Genomic DNA, 22578 nt, shown 5'->3' with positions numbered 1-22578 from the left:
TACGGGAAAAGTGCATATATTTAGTTACCATATTAGTGTGCATATTAATTGTATCTAAAAAAAAAAAACGATCTTTTTCTTTCTCGTGCTGTGTATGCTAATAAGAATATTGAATATATATAACTCAATATTATTTAACGTAGGTACTTATACCTATAGGTATTTCCATATGAATTATTGTTATCCTCGCAGTCGACTATTAATCATTCATTTTTAGTCTTTATCGCGCTAATATTCTTATGTGCTATCTTATATTTTTTTAACTATTTTTTTTTCAGTTTTTTAAAACGTCAAAATGGTATACATTATACAGTTTTCCACCATACCTATATTAAATATTATAAATTTATTTTTCCAAATTTTCCATTTCTTTTAATTTAATAACAAAATAAAATGTTTTAGTTTTGAATTATTAACAAACTTTTTTGCATATTTAAAATTTTGTATGCATATTTTACAGTTCGTTGTGCATATTTACATGCATATTTTTGATTTTTTAGCTCCTACAACTTACGAGCCCTAATTATTATTACATTACTTAGACGCGAACGTCGCTATGACCTACGTGAAAACTGAAAAGTTGACGAACAGCCAAGTGCAGGCCTAGGCATTATTAGATACTTACGTCGCGGCACACTAGAGTATATTTTGTCAATCTATTTTCCAAAAATAAGTACTCAAGGGCTGGGAAACACATACCTACGTGAATATTTAGATATCACGACATACCCTTTGGGAATCACTAATTTATACATATACCCAAAGTGTCTATAACTTGGTTCACTATTGGTTTCAATACAAGTTAATTTATTACCATATAGTCTGGTACGAATAGTGAAATAATAAGTAATTAATAAAATATTATAATTTAGGCATATTGTACACCACCTAGGAAAGTTATCAACCAATTACAGACGATCGCGTGATTTTCAAACGATATCATTCCTATAATATTACGATTGACTTTCAGTCGACGTAAAAGCCTGTTATACCAAACGTTCGAATAAAAATCACTGATCCACGGGATAATAAATTGTAAATTTATCTTTATTATTATTATTATTATTAAATATAACAACTATCTTTTTTCAATCGGTTTAGTTTTTTGATCGCCCGTTTCGTACTAGATAAATTTCATTCTTATTTTGATTGACGACGATCCAGAGGTATTGTGTGAAATAAAAACACGCAAACAGAATAGGTAGTGTATTATCGTTGAAAAAAAACGAACGTGAAACGCGTAAGGTATCAGAAATATTATTTGTCGATACAGCGCGCGTGTAACTCACATTTAACGTGTATCTAGTACAATGGCAGAGCGTTAATAAATCAAATAAGACAAAAATACAATACCTGTGCAGACTGAGGTCAGAATAACGGTCAACTGTCAAGTTTAATATTATATAAATCGATGCGGCATCAATGTACTTACCGTCGTTCATGTTTAGAAATTATATAATATTAATTAAAACTAATTCGCGAGGCGAAGGAGGTATAGGTAATCGAGAGGCGGCCGTCTCTGAATATCTTAAGGGGTTGTGAGTTGAGCTACAATTTAGTTGAAACTATGACTGTATGTTTCAAATAATATGGTAATGACCGGATTTATCGGGTCATTGGTATAGGTACGCTGCAAGGTGGGTGAAATAGTAGACTATATTAGCCATGAAAAATTTCTAGTTCGCAGATTCACTTTTTAATACAACTGCGACTATTCAAGATTTGATGGTTTTTATATCTTTTTGATTTGTTGCGAATAACGCTTGCTACATTCAAATGTTATTAAAAAAAAAAAACAGTTTCTCATTTCGGCAGAAGTTTACGCACGTGAAACGCGTAGGGTATCAGAAATATTGTATTTTTTCGTTACAAAGCGTCTATACACGCACTGTCTATCTATATTTCTAGTACAATGGCAGGGCGATAATAAATCAAATAGGATAACAATACAGATTGAGGTGAATATAGCGGTTATAAGTATAAAAAACCAATGCGGCTGCAATGTAAAAAATATGTCGTTCCGTCGTTCATTTTTAGAAATTAAATAATATTAATATTCAAACTAGCACACGACGATTTCGGCAATGACGTTTTTTAATGTGAAACATCTAACGCGGCGATTGAGATCGGCTAATGGCGTGGCGACACGCGCATAACATCTAAATATGCGACTTAAACATAAGGAACAATTTTTCTTAAAAAAATTGAATATTTTATTCTTGATTGTGCCATGTTTATTTCTTTTAATCTTCCATCCTTTCAATTTGTATGCATACTTCCTATACAAAATAATTTGTCCCGCGACTTTTTTAATTTAACTGCGATTATTTAAGTTTTAAAGATTTTATTTTTGATTTGTGTCCGCTAACGCCTGAAACATGCAAATGTATTCTAAGAAAACAGCTTTCTCGTTTCTGCAGAAGTTTACGGACGACGGGAACTATTCAATGGTCACGTTTACCTAATTATTGGTGTAAATTGTAAACATTTAATGAAATGCATTAAATGCAAAATCCCGTATATCTATAGTCGCATATACATTAAAATTTATAAGTCCTAATGCCGAGTGTGATTACTGATAATGTATACCTAATGATAATTATAAACGTTACTCCATCAAGCGTTCTCACCGGCAATTTTCCTTAATTAATGAATTGATTCAAACTATGACTTTTTGACCATATTATTATCAAATAATACTTAAGTTTTCTTCGCCATTTAAAGAGTGTCTTGTGGCGATGCAAATTTTTTTTCAAATATGAGCCATTTTTATTTACTGTGTTTGAAACAGATGCTTTTGAAAATGTTGTTAATGTATTTAAATCTAAATATGAACGAGTATTTTCTGAGTTATAAAAATACAACCTAGGATAGTAGTACTTAAAAAAGGTTTTACAAATTTATAAAACAGATGTAATAAAATTTATCTACTTAGTACTTATTATCAGTCTTTTAATTATTAACTTAATAATTATTTTCCTTGGAGTTTATTTAACTTTTAAGTATCTCATTTTAAATTCATTATTAAATGAAAAATGAGGATTAAGATCCTCGGCAAGTCACCCTGTATAATAATAGATACTGTGATTATACTTTTAATATTTGATAACACATATTACATACTCAATATGTATTTAGTAATTAAACTACTAATAACGTATGCAATTCATGGAATTTGGTCAGTCGATTTTTATATTAGAACTCTGTAAGCTTTGCATTATTTAGGAAACCGGAAAACGACAAAATATGTAAAAAGATCCTAATGTAGATATAATTTCCCATCTCGTATAAAAGTAAATATTTTTCGACAGGTAAACATTTCCAAAAATGAAATAATATCTGTTTCTTTAGTTAGTAAAAAAATATATGTATCTTTTTATAGTTGGCATAGTTCCTAAGTTGAGACAAAGTGCGTGGTGTCTTGTTTTTCAATATCAACTGTCAAAGGAGTATTATTAAAAAAAACATAGTGGTGGGAGTAAAAGTTCATCATATATACAATATACATCATACAAATGTCTATATACGTTTAATCTACAACTTACAATATTAAAATTTACCATTTTTTTTTAGATTTGGGTATGAAAAATGCATGAAGATTTTTATTTAACAATAATATAGCTTTTTTTAAGAAATATTAAACTTTTCAAAATATAACAATATTAAAATGATTATAATAATTAGATAAATAATATAAAAAACAACTATTATTAAGTATCACTAAAATTGATCATCAAAAAGTTTATCTATTAAATAACATTTTTAAACGTATTCTATATTTATAGGTAAGTACATTAAATACCTAGTGAAATAATTTAATAGTGATTTCTTTTAGAATGAAGTAATTTTAAATAAAAGATAGTCAGGATAAAAATATATGATCATCTTAAAATAATCATCCGGTAAGTATATTAAATGTACAAGTCATTTTTTAAACTTAAATATCGGATTTTAAATTATTTTTAACGTATGTATTGAACTGTTAACTGTACAAAAATTAGTAAATTTTAAAACTTTTAAACGTTCCAATAAAATTTTAAAAAGTAAGTAAATAAATAAATGTACACCACTCAAAAACAGTTCGCATAAGTTAAAAATATTTTTAATTTTTTTTATTTTAATATTTCACGTTTATGTTAATGCATTATCCTCTTTGTCGTAACGATAAACAAAACAAAAATAGAATTATCCAATAAGCCATAGGTAGAGCTTATCGTAAAAACGATTTAATGTATAAACTTTTTAATGACTCTATTGGACTATTAATTTATTGATTGATTATTATTATCATTCAACGCTGACTAATACATTTTGGAAGTATTATTTTTTTGATGTGAATTTATTTATTGAAAAGCAAAAAACAATAAATATTGAATAATTTGGGAGCCGAGTAAAAAGTTTACATTAATAAAACGTAATAACAGAAATGTTACCTGTTAAAACATTGTTTGTGATAATTTCAATTTAAAAGCTGACTGACATTATAGAAACAAAATGCCGTTTTGTAAAAAGTCGTCTAATACAAAAAAAAAAGTTTAAGTGCATTGCATTGCATATTACATGTATTGCGAATGTTTTTACTTTTATGTCATGTGGATGAAAAATAAATGTACCTCTTCACTGTTTTTTTTTTATCTACCTACGTTACAACGCTTTGGCTTATATTTCTACTTTACAAAATACTGACAACTACAAATCTATGATAATTATTGTACAAATGTGATAATATTGGGGACAATTTATTAAGTAATTTACCTAATACTTTTAGAAATTCAAAAGAAATATTCATTACACTTCAGATGGTTTTTTTGATAGTAATTTTATTATACTATTGTACTTATAATTAAAATCAAAATTATTAAACATTTATTTCAATATTTATTTATTTTATATTTGATTAACAACCGTTTATTTTTCAATTAATATTAAATTATTTTATTAAAATATAACTATTTAGTATTTATTTTCACATTCCGGTGCCTAGACATAATGACTTAGGTGGTATACTTATAAAGTTCTAATGCTACTTAGATGTAACATTATAATTTTAAATCGGATATTACTAATCACAAAATTAATTTTCTGCACCATATACTAGTACAATTAAATAAGTATTTGAAAAGTATTAAACACATTCCAAGTACTATGTATACCTATGTTCTTCAAAAATTTTTCTTAAAAATCTATGCATGTGTAATGTATTGTATTTGTACTTAAATACAATTTTTTAAGTATTTTTTCAAAAATTGTACAAGAACAACCGAATCTTACAAACGCATATAACAGTGTACATCGAACCCATTTCATATTGTTTCATCATAAAATAAGAGTGCATTTTCGTAACATTGATAAACATTAAAGGTATGCATATTATACATTATAGGTATTCCGTTTTGTCGGTTTTAAAAAAAAAAAATATTTATTATATTAATACTATAATTATTATGTGTCATATAGCAGCAATAAAAATGCAGCTGATAATTTGATTTAAAATTAAATATTTAGAAAATGCAGAACGGCGTCTTTAGAATAAACGACACTGTTCATATATCTTTAATTTGAAAAAACATCAACTTAGTATCAATGGTCATAAAGTCAAAATTAGAAACTATAATTTATAGTAACAAAACTAAGTTGATCCTGCAGATTTCTGCTGAACTACATAATATATTTCAATTAAATACAACGTACACAGATACGGTACTATCATATACGTGGAAGGGGGTTCAAATATATGGCATAAATCACCACGACATTGTAATTATAATTATACGATTTAATAATATAATAGGTACTTATAATATTATAATCTTCAAAGAGTCGATTTGAAAGCAAGTATTTTCAGCGGGTTCCTATTGCACTTTTCACACGACAAAAGATTATAATATACATATATTTTGTTAAATAATTAATTGTTTTAATTTTTGTGTGTACTCTATAACCCCTCGGGGGGAGCTTTTCTATGTGGTAATCCCACCACCGAATCGCCTAGTGCCGTTTATTAAGTAAATTACGTAAGTTAGTGGACCGCGGTGGGCAAGTCTCTTAGTCTAGGATGTGAGAGGCTCGTTACTTAGTTTATATTGGTTGAGCAGTGAGGAATAACAAAATAAAAATTATTGCGGGTGTTTCGATTTGGAACCTATTTATATTTGTCGGTACAAGTATAAGGAAGAATGGTCGTCTACAGAGCCAAAGAGGAGTTTTTGAATAAAAGATAATATATTATGATTGGGTCGGCGGTGGAGAGATTTGGAAAACGGCGGACGGGATATTGAAAATAAACGACATTGTTCATAAACCTTTAATTTGATGAAACATCATCAACTTACTATTAATAGTACCTAACGAAACTAAATGGATTTTGCTGAACTGCATAATAATATTTAAATCAAATAATAATATGTACACAGCACTACTACAGGCAGGGGGTCAAAATATATACTATAAATCACCAAGATATCGAAATAATTATACGATTAATTAATATATGCACTTATAATATTACAATCACTAAAGTCGATTCGAAAGCAATTATTTTCGGCGGGGATTGATATTACAACGTTATACGATATAAAATACATCGCGGAACGAAACGAAAATCGGTTTACACCCCCACGAGTGCCCGCGGTTTTCCCCACCCGGTAAGCTCGTAGTTATTATAATGGATATTCATCTCCACGTTTTAGTAAATAATAATTATGTTTACCACAAGTACGCGAAATTCGAATGTTTATTATTTATCGTATCGAAAGCGCATCGTATCCACACGAAACGCGTATAAATTCCGTCGGTTAATATTTATATTTCATTTTGTGCACTGTGGAACAAATAATATTATTATAATAGTATTATTATTAAGGGTATCTCAAGCTGTGCCGAATTATATCCAACTCGTACAGTCGTTTTAATTGCACGATTATTATACACCGCAAATATATAGCTACAACACACGAGTGGAGGAAAACCGCACATTTATGGTGGTAGACTCGCAAAGGCCTATGTTATTTACCTATGTTATTTCGTATTTTAAACGTGATAATTAATAATAATAATATTACCGATAATTGGTCATATTGTGTAGATACATACGATGGTTTTTACGGGCTTACGGCGAAAAAAAAAACAGTATAAAGCATTTATTATGAAGCACCTTTTAAATGTTTGCGGTCCGTAAAAAAAGCGTATGTGATCCCATTTATTTAAGTATCGTTTTTCAGAATTTTTGAGATGTGCTAATTAATAAAATAGCGGTGAGGTTCAATATGTATACAGAAACATGCAGTGGTTTCAAAATCTTTATTTTGATAATAATATATACGAAGTTATATATATAACTTAGATGCTGGTGAGTTGAGTAAAATTGGTGGGTACAGACGAATTTATTGTCCCCGACCTGAATATAAATTATTATCAAACATTAATTTTATTTTAAAAAGTACACTTAAATATTGTTTCTCGATTTTAATAACATAGTCCAGTCAAATTATACAAAAAACCTACTAAGATTGGAACTAATTCCTCGAAAGTTGAATTTTGGTACACAATCAGTCCAAAGTCAACAAAGTTTGAATTCGCATATTTTTGCATATTTTAGGAAAAGTGTAGATTTGAACGATTTTTCGCATATTTGTACATATTTTGCATTTTTTAAACTTAAATGTATATATAATTGTCGGGAAATATCATATTTGGATAACATTGAAAATTTTCTTTAAAAATATTATGTTTGGTTAGGTACAATAGGCGCTAATTTTGAGATTTGGGAGGCTGAAGCCTAAAATCATACTATTATAAAATTGATAAGCTTTAAAAATTTTAGTAAATATTGGGGGGGGGGGGGGCTGTTAAAGTTATTGGTGGAGCTTGGCTACGGTTGGCCCTATTTTCGCATATGGTACGTAAGATTTTATAAGTATCTTTGTGACAAGACTGTGTTACAACTATAATTGACATCTAAATTCTAGATTGTACGAAGAAATGAAAATCAGTAGATACGTGTTTATTTATCACGGTGTTCGGATAGGTATCACGTTATTCGTTTCTACGTATTTCTACGTATTTCTATGTATTTCTACGTATTTCTACGTATTTCTACGTATTTCTACGTATTTCTACGTATTTCTACGTATTTCTACGTATTTCTACGTAACCTACTATTTTATGCCAGTATTTTTAAAAATGAAGTTGTTTTATTTCACAATAGTTTAAAAAGGTTTAAAACACGCAATAATGTCTTCCGTCCATAATATTAATCAATATATAATCAACCTACCTATATTAAAATTAAGAAGCCCGTGTATAAATTAATTTTATCATGTTTATATATCTACTTATTTTTTAGTTTTTTATTATCAAAATTGTAATATGTTTTATGAATTTTTCAAAAATAATATAAAAATGTAGCTGCATTGACAATTTTGGTTGCATATTTCGATAACTTTTAGTGCAGCAAGTCAAGTCCCGATCCTAAATTTATTTATATACGAAAACTGTAAAACTTGGTTTTAATCTATACTTTAACACCCCCCCCCTCCATTTAATAATTCTGGTTACACCACTGGAATAGCAGTAAGTTATTGTTTTTTTTTTTTTTTGCCAAAACTACTATTCGTACGTCAAAATGACCTATACGAAAAATTGAAGTCCTGATAATTTTACATAAGATTCCGATTTTTTTTATATACATTATCGTAGTCTTAAAAATGTTTGATATTTGTGGCGGTGTGCTATAGTTATTTGTATGTATCAAAGTACTTTATAAAATAATTTGCTTTGGAATAAAGAATCAAAATTCATGAAACCATAAAAAAATTAAAATATGATAATTATTATAGAAAATAGTAAAACAAAAACACAATTTTTCTTGGAAAACGTTGTCCATTAACGACTTAAAATTATGTGAAAAAAATATTTTCATAAACGTTAACAGTTTTTGAGATAACGATAGTGTCTTGTACGTGAATAATGGATCACCCTGTATAAGTTTTAGGTACTCCAAATGATTTTATTTTAGCTGGAATTTCTTATATATTTATTTTTCCAAAAAAACCTTCATCGTACACTACTATTTCTGTAAATTATTGTACGTTAAAACCAATTAAACGTTTGACATCGGGAAAATAGAATTTCTGTCGAAACCTGCACCTGCAGTGAATTCGCGGTGGTTGTCACGTATAATCATTTTCCGTTTTCGCGTGTTCTTTTATTATTTTTTTCCAATATCGGTTTTTTTTTACACGCAGTTTTTTTTTTTTACTACAACACCCGGCGCATTGTGTTCGGTTGCTTACAAACGCTGTACCACGCTGCACCTGTACCGCACGTACCAGATGACGTCCACAGAAAACTACTCTGCCGGTCGGAGGACGACGTTTAACACACGTAATGCGTGTATAATATTAATTCCAAACAGCATATTTCATATTGTACATATACCGGAAATGCGCATTAGAACCAACCCCGCAGGTTAGGGTGGAAACGAAAATATTGGAAATAAGTAATATCAATGCCTCTGATATTTTATGACGTACACTATATAGCGGACGACGGCTAACAACGGTTTTGTCGATATATGTGCAGGAACCTATTGTGATGAAATAATTTTACTCTCGTGGAATTTTCCGACCGTTAACTGCGAAAAAAAAGTAATTGATTTTCCACCTCGCGGTCTACACTCAAATTTTAATGTATCTGCCATCGTGGATCGCACTCTAATATACAAAACTCTAAATAATACTCTAATACCCTACTAAACTTATGGTGACCTTTTCAGAAATGTCCCCTATCGTCCTGACAAAATTCTAATGCCTTTTTTTTTTTATATTATTATATTACAAGTTCGTGTACAGGACACGTTTTGAACGATAGAAATTAATAATAATCAAATACTATTGCGCGACGTGGTCAGTACAAAAAATATAATAGTAGAATATTATTTGAAATATTTCGATCTATAAAAATCAAATTTCGGCCAAGTAATTTATTAGTTTTTAAGGGCACCTGCGGGGGGAGGAAAGGGATCATTGCCATTTTTAACTACATTTACCTACATGTGTATCAATATCACTATAATTAATAATAGATTAAAATTTATAAGTAATTTTCATCTGCTCCAAATGGGATTTTATCCTGCAGACGTGCTCATTAGTTATTAGTAGATATTTTAAGTTAAAGTGAGTGAAGTAGTAGACCAACATTTTTCGGGGTATCCCTTTACCACTCCATCCCGCTCATCAAATCGTTAAATACTTATAACTTATATTTTAAGCAATTCGTTCAAAGCTCGATATTTATACATCAAAGTATAGAAGTACTCCAAAAAATATTCTGCTTTGGAATAAAAAAACGAAAAATGCTCGTTGTCATAAAATAAATTTAATCAAAAAAAAAAAAAAAAACAACAATGTACAAAAAATATTAAAAGATCTATTTTTTTAGAACAATTTTTCCTTTTAATTTTATACTTAGAATTGAGAAAAAAAATATTTTGAAAATCGTTAATAATTTTTGAAACGATGAGCTTCTTACATAAAATGGATCTTCTAATAACTGGCAACAAGTGTAATATTTAGGTATTATACTTATATACTTATACACACATACATTTTAACTTTTAACAATAATTAATGTACTAAAAACTATTGCTTTGTCACTTAATTATTATTTATATGAATCGTCTATTTGACGCAGTTCATTGCTGCTATTGACAGACACACTAGTGCAAAAATCGAACCGGAACATGTACCTAATCATTTGATGACGGTAGTTTCTGATTGATCATAATTATGTGTACTATCAACGTATAAGCTACACCACGGACAAAATATGGCACACTTAGTTACATTGATAGGTAACCTCAAAACACATGTAGTGCTCGCTTTTACACGGACCGAAGATAATGTACGACAACAACAATAATTATTGATATGTCACATGTTGTGGTCAATATTCATCGTCGAAATATCTACCAACTACTTTGTGTTCACCATATATAATATAATTAATAATAGGTATTATAATTAACTCGTGTATATATATTCTGGTTTCGCCCTTCACCGCGACCAGATCTCTATATTATATTAGTGGTATATATTACTATTATATTATTTGCTTTTCTTCCTCCAGTCGATGATTCTTTGTTCGGCCGGCGACGTCGATAGTGAAATACGATATTATTACATTATAATTTGTGTTTTGGACGTTTGGGTGTGTATAGAGCAGGTTCCGAACATACAACGTATCAATTTCATATTATTATTTTACTCGGGCCGCGTTATTTGCTTTACAGTAGTGTATAAGGAACTATTAAAACCGTGCAACTGCAGAGGCATAATGATTGGCGAGTTTCTCATAATGGTAGAACAAATATGTATAATAATAATACCGTTTACTAAACGTTCAGGTGCTCGGAAAAACCCAATACACTAACCTCAAGACCCGCCTGAAAAATCTAAAAACATATGCGTATTTCGAAAATTAAATATAAAAACCCACTTTTTGGACAAAATAAAAGCATTTCAACGGTTTAACAATAAATACTGTGTGAAAATCGGTTACGAGGTTTGATTGAGTATGGCGGGTATTGCGATGGTATAATTATGCAATAAATTATTTAACTTGTTTAAACATTTTTAAAAAATGATCTGCTTGAATTGGGTTGTGTAACCTAGGATTTATAATAATGTGATGCATTTGCCGAGTGAGTAATTATTTACACATTTGTCTTAATTATTAAAAATATTTATAATATAATATCAGCTTGATTATATTGTTACCTGTGATGCATCGTTTAACGAAATCGTGCACATTTGGAGCACATAAAATGTCACCACACGTTTTGTAGCTAATTATATGCACTATTTTCCTCTTTATTATAATTTGCATTGTTTTTAAACACAATGCGAATAATTATGTTCTGTGGACAGGTCAGCAAACATAAACTGAATTTAAATATATATAATATTATGGTGCTTAAATGTGCACAACACTTTTTAACGTGAATCGCAGTATTCAACTGGACAAACTTTGTTTGCATTGAATTATTGAAATATAATACTAAAATTATTATTATGATCACACGGTGCTTTAGATATGCAATTTGGATACACTTCTGACTTTGACCGAGTTCACGGTATTCTATTACATGGTTTGTTAGAGAGCATTAAAGTATAATAAAACTATAGATGTTAGTAAGTATAAAGAAGGAAACTCAAACATATAAAATCATATTTATACATAACGACCAAATTAAATTTAACGTGGTTGCAAGAGTAAAGTATATTATAATATAAAAATCATCAACAATTATTATTAATTATTATTATGGACGAAATTTAATTTATTTATTAGGTAGAGCTTTTAAATAAACAATAATTTAGTATTTATTATTAACAGCTATCAACATTTATTATTTAGTATAAATTGTTCAAGTATAATATTACGTAATACTAGATCCAAAATAATTTATATTTTATATTTTTTTAAAACCATTTTTAAAGACTATTATAATGAGTACCTATGAACATTTCAATAAACTACTCTTTAGAATTTTGAATTGGGTACATCAACATTTTCAAAAAATGTATCCACTAAATAATTTTCAGTTAAAAAAGGAATGTTTTTGATAGAAAAACAAGAAGGTTGTATCAACTATCAACACACGAGTACAAGACACTCTCAAAATGTTTAATATAATCAGGTCTTAAGTATATTGAAAAACTTCAAAGATCATAATTTGAATAACTGCATTATTAAAGGTAGGAGTAAATGGGGGTGAGCATGCTTAATGAATCATTCAGTACAGCAGTACGTACAGTTTTAGTATGTTAAAAATTTAAAATTTCATCCCCAAATTATACTTCTTTTATATTTTTGAGACTCGAACTGAAACGATTACGATTGTAATATATATATAATATATAACCATTAGTGGATCACGGACATAATACAGTACGACACATTAGTCCCAATATTATGGACACGACCGAATCGAACGCTGTGCAGTAGGGATATTTCTAATAATTGCTTAGGTTTTAATTTTAACCCGGTGCTCAAAGAATGGACTTCTGCTTTAGATTACCATAATAATATATATGGACTCGACAAATAATTAAAATTCACGGAACAACAGAATATTATGAACATGATTATGTTATGTCTGTTATAATAATTAATTATTTGTGTTTGATATTATATTGAATATTATAGTCAATCATTAATTATTATTGTCTATATACGATGTCATTATTATAAAGTATATTATATGTCATCTCGATTGTGATATTATAATTGAATGTTTGGCTCGTGCTATAGTTGACATATTGTCGTCAGTTTTCAATATAACTATGTTCCGGGTCGAAATCGATAATAACTGCAGAAAGTTAGTTTAAGACATTTACGATAACAGTGTGGTTCGCACTAATAAACTTGTATTAGTTATCGGTACGACTTTGAATAGATGCGGTGGCTGGTTACACATTATTATTTTATGAGCAAAAATATCCGAAAATCATGTTTCCCTATACCCAGCATTTTTCCGGTACTAAAATTGTTCCTGTGAGGAAAGTCGTTTATAAGTGAATCTGAAGTCACCCCCGAGATTACCCCGACCGGTTTCGCAGAATTTACGCGCACTTTACCAAGATTCTTGTGCGACGTTACATAAAATGTGTGAACCGATATTGTGAGATTATTTCTTGGTAAAATATTTGACATCCTGGCTGCAAGTTTAAAAGATTATTTTTTCATTTTAGTGCATTTTATAATATTTTCTATCATAGGGAATCTCACCTTTTGGATAGCTACCACCCGTAATATTAACGAGGAAATGAATGAGAAACATTAAATATTATATACTTTATTGCGTATATATTATATAAATTATTATTAAAAATCTGCCAGGTCAACGTTGTCCACACAATCAGGCCCTGATTAAGTGAAATAGGGGCTCTGTGCACTATAAGTTTTGGGGGCCTTTTTTAACAAAAAATTTAAAAAATAATAATAGGTGCATATTTAACAATAAAAAGTTCAATTCATTTATTTAATTATAATAGACATTTTTTTCTTTTTTTTTTGCAAATTCAGCAATTACGTCTTCAAATGTTAACTGTTTAGTAACATCATGGTTGATTACCAGTAATGATAATGAGTCCAGTTTTTCTTGTGTTAAAGTAGAGCGCATTCGATATTTTATACGTTTGAGTACAGAGAATGAACGTTCACTACCTACTACAGTTCGTGCACGGCATTGATAAATATATTTGTAGTATAATGTCCATGTATCATTTGGTTAAAGTATGGCGGATATTCATTCTTCGAATATATTTCAAACAATAATGGGGATCTTCAAAAAAACTATTACCGAGAAATGACTTTTTCAACTCTTGAAACTGAATCAGTTCACATTCAAAATTATCAGAATCTAAATCATCTGAATATGTATCCAATATATTTTTGGAACATTATTGTATTTCTGATCTGTCCATATCTTTAAAGAGAAAACCAAATTTTTTTTCTAATTCTTTATAAGCATTGTTTCTTTTTTTCAATTCAGTAATTAACCATTATCGTTGATAATATCATTAAATTTAGAATTATAGTATTATCACTGACCGATAACTTATCGACTGATATATTATTATATCATTATTATTAGTCTAAAACGTATGAAAACTACGTCTGCTGCGGCCTCCTTAAATAGGTTATAGTTACTAAATCTTATTAAAAATATCTTTTATTTATGGTAGTAAAGTATGGAATGGGAAGGGGCCCTTCAAATTTGGGCACCCTGTGCTAGTGAACCGGCTGCACATGCATAAATCAGGCCCTGCACACAATTATTATTTTGCTTCTAAGATCTTTGGCACAGTCTTCTTCGTATATTTGTTTACAGCCCTAGAGAAACAAGGCTGTACGCGCCCCTAATTCAGTCTAATTGTTATGAATCGGAAATATATTTGGAATAAAGATAGTTGTATACACGTATCACTATGCGGTAGAATTTTACCGGCGAGACTAAGATGGCCAACAGGTGGCGCAGACTTGAACAAATGAAATGTCTTTGTCAGGAAATTCACCGTTTAAGTTTTAGTTCTTCTATATTATTTTGTCCAAAATTTTTCACAAATCTATTTTAAACCAACATCTACATAGACATCATCATACACATAATTTCACAGCTCACACACATCACGGACCTCACCGAATTTTACTACCCATCGCGGCATCGCCCATCGGGTAGAATTCGGACGAATCGTGTTTAGAATTAATTTCTGTATGGGTACCTACCGCATAACACATTTTATCAACGATATACTTGTTGACGTTCAGCTGAGGTTTTACAATATGGTTTCACCATCTGATATTTATTTTCTATATTATATTTAAAGTAACTTCCTGCCGACGTTTTGATTATTTTATTTAAAAACATACGCAACAAAACATTTTTAATGATAAAATATACAAACGGTGTATTCAAGGTGTTCAACAAATTTGGAATCACTTTAATTACTGTTTGCATATTTTTAGACCTACATAAGTATAGGTATAGCAATAACAAATAACATTTTTGCACATTTATTAGGTTAAAAACTTGATCACCGCATAAACCATTATGATGTTGAGTTAATTTTTAATGCTCTAAAAAATGAAAAAAAAGATAATAATTGAAAATTGCCAAGAAATGCAAAAAATTAAAAACTTCTTATTCCGATTAAAAAAATACATGGAACGTTATAAAACGACGATCGCGTGGCTAGCTGTGCAGAAAACAATGGAAAGTGCATTGAAATTCTTGCCCTATTAGAATTATTATTATATAGTGACAACACGTGGCGGTGTTGTAGTTTTTCCGTTCGTCGACCCTTTGATTGAATATAAATACAATTATGTGCTCATCTTAATAAATTATTGTTTACTCTACAATTATTCGTCGGGTCGGCTAACACGAAAATCGGTTGAAATTCTGTGTTACATTACATCGTCGTGGTCTGCTGAAGTAGCTCATCCAATATACTGCTTTGGAATATTTATCGAGAAGCTGACCGACTTAGGACGGTTCAGACGTCCTTCTTGCCTCCACCTATCTGGTCGAAAACAACACTGCGGCAGGCCTGTGTCTGGTCAAACTCCGTTTGCCGTCGACCCTCATCATATATACTCCTCCGATCAAACATAAAAGTTGAATGACTTTTTAAATAACTTTCAACAAATTTCCAACAACGTCCAACAAGTCCGATAATCATTTGCTGGAACCGTTTTAAATTGATGTGTTAATACTTAGTAGGCAGTGCTAGTTTCGCGTAGGCCATGAAGTCATCGCGTACGCCTCCAACAATACACAATACGCTATGCGGTGAACATGTCTGCGGCGTACAATGTAATGATACGTCCAATTATTGCTTTATATGCGAGTGAAACATGGACAACTACAAAAACAGATGAACAAAATGTAGCTATATTCGAAAGAAAAGTTTTACGGAAAATATTTGGCCCAAAAAAAGATCATTCGACGGTCTATGAGAAGGACGGACCAATTTAGAACTTGGGGCATTGTTCGGTGAAGTGGACATAATAGCAACGCTGAAACACATGCGTGTTAGTTGGGCAGGACATTCATGAAGAGCACAATAGATCAGACAATCCAAAAGGCAACAAAATTAATACCTGTTGAAACGACAAAGACGCGTAGACAGGCTAGTTAAGAGTCACCTGAAAATGTAATCATCGACGAAGAGCTAGCTAGATCAAGGCATGGAGAGACGTGTAGGTTATGACGAAGGGCCTAAATGACCTATATTAAGCCCAAAAAAATTATTTATACTATCTATCTATGCATTATTTTTTTAAAGCTCGATATAACTATGTAGAGTTTATGATATGATAAATTATTATAAAATAATAACCCATATTATCGAATTCAATTTCCTATTCGCTTCATTCACCTATGCTATTTGCTTCATAGGAGCTTTCTAATTTGTTTAATTATGTCATACAAACAAGATTATTTTTCATAGTTGTTATATGAATATTATGTTATTAAAGAACACATATTGAGTTGTAAGCAGTATAAATACTATAAATGATTAAAAATATAATTATTTGTATTTTGAAACGGCCTTTTATAATTATTGAAGTTTTTTAATTTTAATTTAAAAAAACGAGTAGTTTTTACACAAATAGGTATAGAAATAAAAAAAAAACAATTTCAGAATATAAATTTGAATACCTACTTCATCTCAAATGTATTCAAAATAAATTGTATTCAAATATACTGTACAAGACAGAATAATGATATAACACAAAGACTAGGACAATGCAATATATACCTACGAACGGACGTCCTTTATTATATTTTATGTACATTTAATTTACTGCAAAATGAAATAGTATAAATAATAAATAAAATATTAATAAAAGTCATAAAAACGATTTTTGATCGAAATCGTCAACTACAGACTATATTAAACTCTCTGTCGTTTAAAATAAAAATCTCAGCAGGCTTTTACTGAATATACGCCATTCAGAAGTTTTTTTCACTCAGCAATAATATAATACACAAGCTGAATAAATAATTAAATGCATATTTATTTTATTATGGGTGTAAACTACGGTATTGATTTAGCAATTTTCTCATTATTTTATTCACGTTTATTCGAGATTGACGAGTACCTACAGATGTATAGCTATGAAAGTCTGAAAGTCTGAAGTATAATCAAAACCATCGTATAGTAATAATATATATATATATCATGATGTTTTTTTTTTCCGGCGAACGATCAAATTACATTTCACTAAATTGTACATATTGTTTTTAATGCGGGAAATGGTGTAAGAATAAAAATAATTCACCTTTAATTATAATAATACTGTATTATATGCATTATTTATTTAGCAGATATTATGCGTGATTTTACAGATATATTTTATAATTTTGCTGATTGTTATATTGTTCACAAATTTGAAAAAGGGATACCTACATGCTGGTGTAATAACGTAATATATATTAAGTATATAATAATATTTAACTATATATGTATATTAAAGTGATTTAGACTCGCGCCCATTTTTTTGAATTTAATAATGAGTTTCTGATTTTTGCAATTTTAAAATATATTTTAAGACCATATTTTTATGTTCTAATAGGTATTTTTTGAACCACTTATTATAGAAGGTCTTTATGATTTTTGTATGAAATTTATTTACAACTAAATTATACAGTGGATAATTTTTTTTGACTATGTTGATGTACTTAATTTGAAATTCGAAAGAGTAGTTTTTCAGTTTTTCAAACGTATATATGTACCTTCTAAGGAAAATAGTCTGGTAAATCGCTATGCGAAAATTTAAAATATACGTAAATTCGGATCTAGTATTCATTACACTTAAACCATTTTATAAATTATAAACATACCTATTTATAGGTTAATATTAATTTTTAAAATTTTCAAATATTACCATAGCCTCCAAATTGAAAAATCTGAAAATTTGATTTTGATACTTCAAAATGTATAAATTAACAGCTAAGTAATTATAATTTGCAGTAAAAAAGGGGGGGGGGAGGTCGTCATTTGAAAAAAAAAAAACAGAAAACAAAAAACTTTGTATCTCATCCATAGGACACTTCTATTTCAAGAATTTCAAGAATGTCAAAACATGGTCTGAAGTACATACATATAAAATGCCAAAAATCAGATTTTGAATAACTGCATTATTGAGGAAAAAAGAGAGTGAGCATGCTTGGTGAATCACTTTGTATATTATATTATATGTGTGCGTGTGTGTTATATAATATTATAATATGCCATATCATTGTCAAATCATCGTATACGTGAATAAACCTCTTAGCTTTTCATTCCAAATGAAAATCGTCTATTTGTTACTTTTATTAGAAAACAGATTTCGCGTTGAATTATATATATATATATAGTAAGTATACAATATACCACTGAGGAGTAAACATTTGCACAATGAAAGTGTACAGTGCACACACTATACGTTGCTGTATAATACATGCGTTGAAATTACATAATACATTATATACTAAACATCTTAGACCTTAGTATTGGGAAATTCCCTAGAACGTAACTTGGACGACATTACCTGGGAAATAATGCCTGGGATTCCTAGGAAATATCGAGAAATTCGCGGTAGTCATTTACTATTTTTTTTTTGAATAATTATATTATATTACCTAAAGGCGTATTTCGATAAGATATTCAAATTTTTGATCCTAATATAAATAGAAACCAGGTACATAAATTATTATGTGATCATCTCATAAGTGAAAAACAAAATAAATTTAAATTTTCATTTTAATAGTTTAAATTATAAACGTATAATAATAATCAAAATAACAAATAAATTACACTATGCGAAATAGTGAATTTGAGGTGTTTATATAAAATATTAAGTTAAAACGAGAGACGATACAAAAACTCGTAGTCAATATTATTAATAGGTAAATGATAAATGATATAATTTCCACTAGGTCCTTATCACGAAGAGTATACAAGAACACAGCAAAGACAGGACAATAATGGTTATTCTGTGGTTATACAGTGCCATAGTGGTAACCACAGCAGCTGTGTTGTAGTTACCGCCCAACACAGAAATATTAAATACGTAAATAAGTATACGAGAGACCAACCCAATTCAACCGTAATAGTTAAATTTTATAATATTGAAAATTTGAAACACATATCACCGTTCGTCGATTTCTTGTATACCTATACAATCAATCGATTTATTTATTTATTTAAATTAAGCAATCATATTGTATGTACAAGAAATGTACGGTGATACAAATGACAATAGGTATGTACCTACTCGTATGGTGTTGAAAACAAAATAAAAGATGGACAACTAATTTAAAAATTTAACTTTACATTAATAATAGGTAAATTAATAGTACCTAGGTACAATAATCTAATTAATGGTGTGAGTCCATGGCCATAGCCTGTGCAATCTTGCTGAGACTTTTCTGCACTACGCCGTTTCGGGATTTATAGCAAGGCTTTACACCCAAACGATTTATTCGGGTTATGGTTTCGGGTGTTTCAAATAAAAATAGAGGTTGTGGTTTCAGGTTTTCTTCATTTTAAAGAATATGGGTTTTGTTTAGGCAGTTTATTTATTCGGGTTATGGGTTATTTAAAATCGAGTAATATATCAATTTTGTTGTGCGTAAAGTGTTAAATTTGATTAAGCAAAGTATAAAGTTATACAATCAATTTTTCAGTACTAATGTCTAATACAGCAGTGACACACGTAATATAATTTAATTTAATAGGTATAATTTAAAATTGTATAATATTAAATATTAAATGTTTGAACAACAAAGTATTAAATAGTAATAAAGAAAAAAACATACACAAGACAATTTTCACTACGGACATAATAATATTATATTAAAAATTTAAAAAGGTGGGTAAGTGGATGTCGCTCTACTGTACAGTAGATTACAAGTGGGTCACTGTATAATGTATGGTATTAAATTTTAATTCAATGATATAATATCATTGTATAAGATATATTGTATATTATATTATATGTATATTATATTATATGGTATTAAAAAAAAAAATTGACCTATAATAAATTCCAAATTAATCATATCACAATATCTATTAGGTACTTATAACGCGTTATACATCAACAACAAACCGTGATACTATCATAGATAATATATAATAGTATACTTAAAAAGTTTCAAGTATACCCACGAAATATATTATACAATCACAACAAAATAACTAAAATAGTTATTCCAGGATTTTAATATGAAATTTCGTCCAAATTTGAACTTAAAATTACTATAAAAATAAACTGTGTAAATGTATTTTTTAGATTTTTTGGTAACATAATTAATTACTTACGTGGAATCTTGTTATAAATTTTCAGTTCTTAGATACAAAAGTTGAACATTTTATAAATTTTTAACTACAAAATAATTATTCAAATTAAAATTTGATAAATTTTGTTTAGATTCGATCTTTAAATGTTTATAAAAAAAAAATTGTACATATGTATTTTTAATATTTTTCAACTGTTATTGTAAAAATATATCAGGAGCCTTGTATTAAATTTTTACACTTTTTGGCCCTACAGATAAAACTTTATTGATATTTATAGAAAAAAAAACTAAAAAAATTGAAAACTGACCATATCTGTAAACAGCTCAAAAAGAATCAAATTATTTTTAAAATGTTATCGTATATAGAAAATGCTAATATAAACATTCAGTGAAATTTTCAAATATCTACAGTTATTCGTTTTTTTAATTACAATAAAATAAGTAAATCGTCACATGAGAAACCGAGCGAATATCAAATGTTGTAAAAATATGAATTTCAAACGCTCATAAAAATTTAATTTGACTTTCTTGTAGACATTTTTTTTTTTGATAAAGGTAGACAATATTAAGAGAAATCTTGTATTATATTTTTCAAATCTTAGATTTAAAAAGAAAAAATGTTTACGAATTCTAAATCAAAATAATTTGCTAATTTTCGTGATTTTTACATATTTTGTCAATTTTTGAACTTTAAATGCTAATAAAAAAAAACTGTGACTAAGGATTTTTAATATTTTTCAAACGCATTGTAACAATATAGTAGGAGCCATGTATTCAATTTTCAAGTATTTTTACTCAACGAATAAAGTTTTATTGACATTTATAGAAAAAAAACTAATAAAATTGGAAACTGAAAATGTCCCTAAACAGTTCAAAACAAATCAAAATATTTTGAAAATTTTACTATGTATAGAGAATGGAAATATAAACAACCAGTGAAAATTTCATGTTATTTCACGGTTATTTGTTTTAAAGTTACACCAAAAACCAAAATCGATTTTCTCGAAAACAGCTTTTGCGTAAAAATTCCCGTTTTTCCTTAATTTTTCTTTTGTTTTTCACGGCGCTTTTAAAAACTATTGGAAATTTCAAATTTTGACCTCCCGAATGCACCAACTAGATTCACTTTTCCATCAAATAAGATATTGTTGAAGAAAATCGAAGCAGTTTTAGTGTCCCAAACCGTGATGACAGACACAAAAATAAAAAAATAAAAAAACACACATCATTGTAAAATCAATACATTCGTCATTCCACTCAGAATCTAAAATAACCATAGACCTTATACTTAGTACAAAGTACCTTATACTAAGTATAAGGTCTATGGTACCAACATACTGGGTCGGATAAGGATGTTCCGTCTATAAGTATAAGGTCTATGAAAATCACACAATTCAAAACAATTTATTAGCTGTGATTTGTATCACATTTGTTACATGTAACCAGTGTTCCCAATTATGAAAAACTGAATTCTCCATGAAATATACATACTAATTCATATGTCACTTGAAAATGTAATATTTTTTTTATACGGGTTATGGGTTAAAACCCGAATTTAATTTCGGTTTTGGGTGTTTCGGGTTATACGTCAACAAAATCAATCGGGTTATACGAGTTTACGGTTTTGATAATTTTTATGGATTTTTTAAGGGTTTTAGCTATACAGGCTAAACGAGTGCAAAGCCTTGATTTATAGTCGATAACGATGACGGCGAAGCGCG

At 28.9% G+C, this 22578-nt stretch overlaps 1 protein-coding gene across 6 annotated transcripts in view; it reads right to left on the bottom strand.

Moving 5' to 3' along the window:
• Positions 1–22578, bottom strand: part of LOC100570020 — a 231206-nt gene that overhangs the window by 90986 nt on the left and 117642 nt on the right. The gene's annotated exons all lie outside the window — the stretch shown is intronic.

This window comes from Acyrthosiphon pisum, chromosome A2 (genome assembly GCF_005508785.2).
Source record: "Acyrthosiphon pisum isolate AL4f chromosome A2, pea_aphid_22Mar2018_4r6ur, whole genome shotgun sequence".
Lineage (NCBI taxonomy): Eukaryota > Metazoa > Arthropoda > Insecta > Hemiptera > Aphididae > Acyrthosiphon > Acyrthosiphon pisum.
Note: the sequence above shows the minus strand (reverse complement) of the source record. Positions and strands in the feature narration are given on the sequence as shown.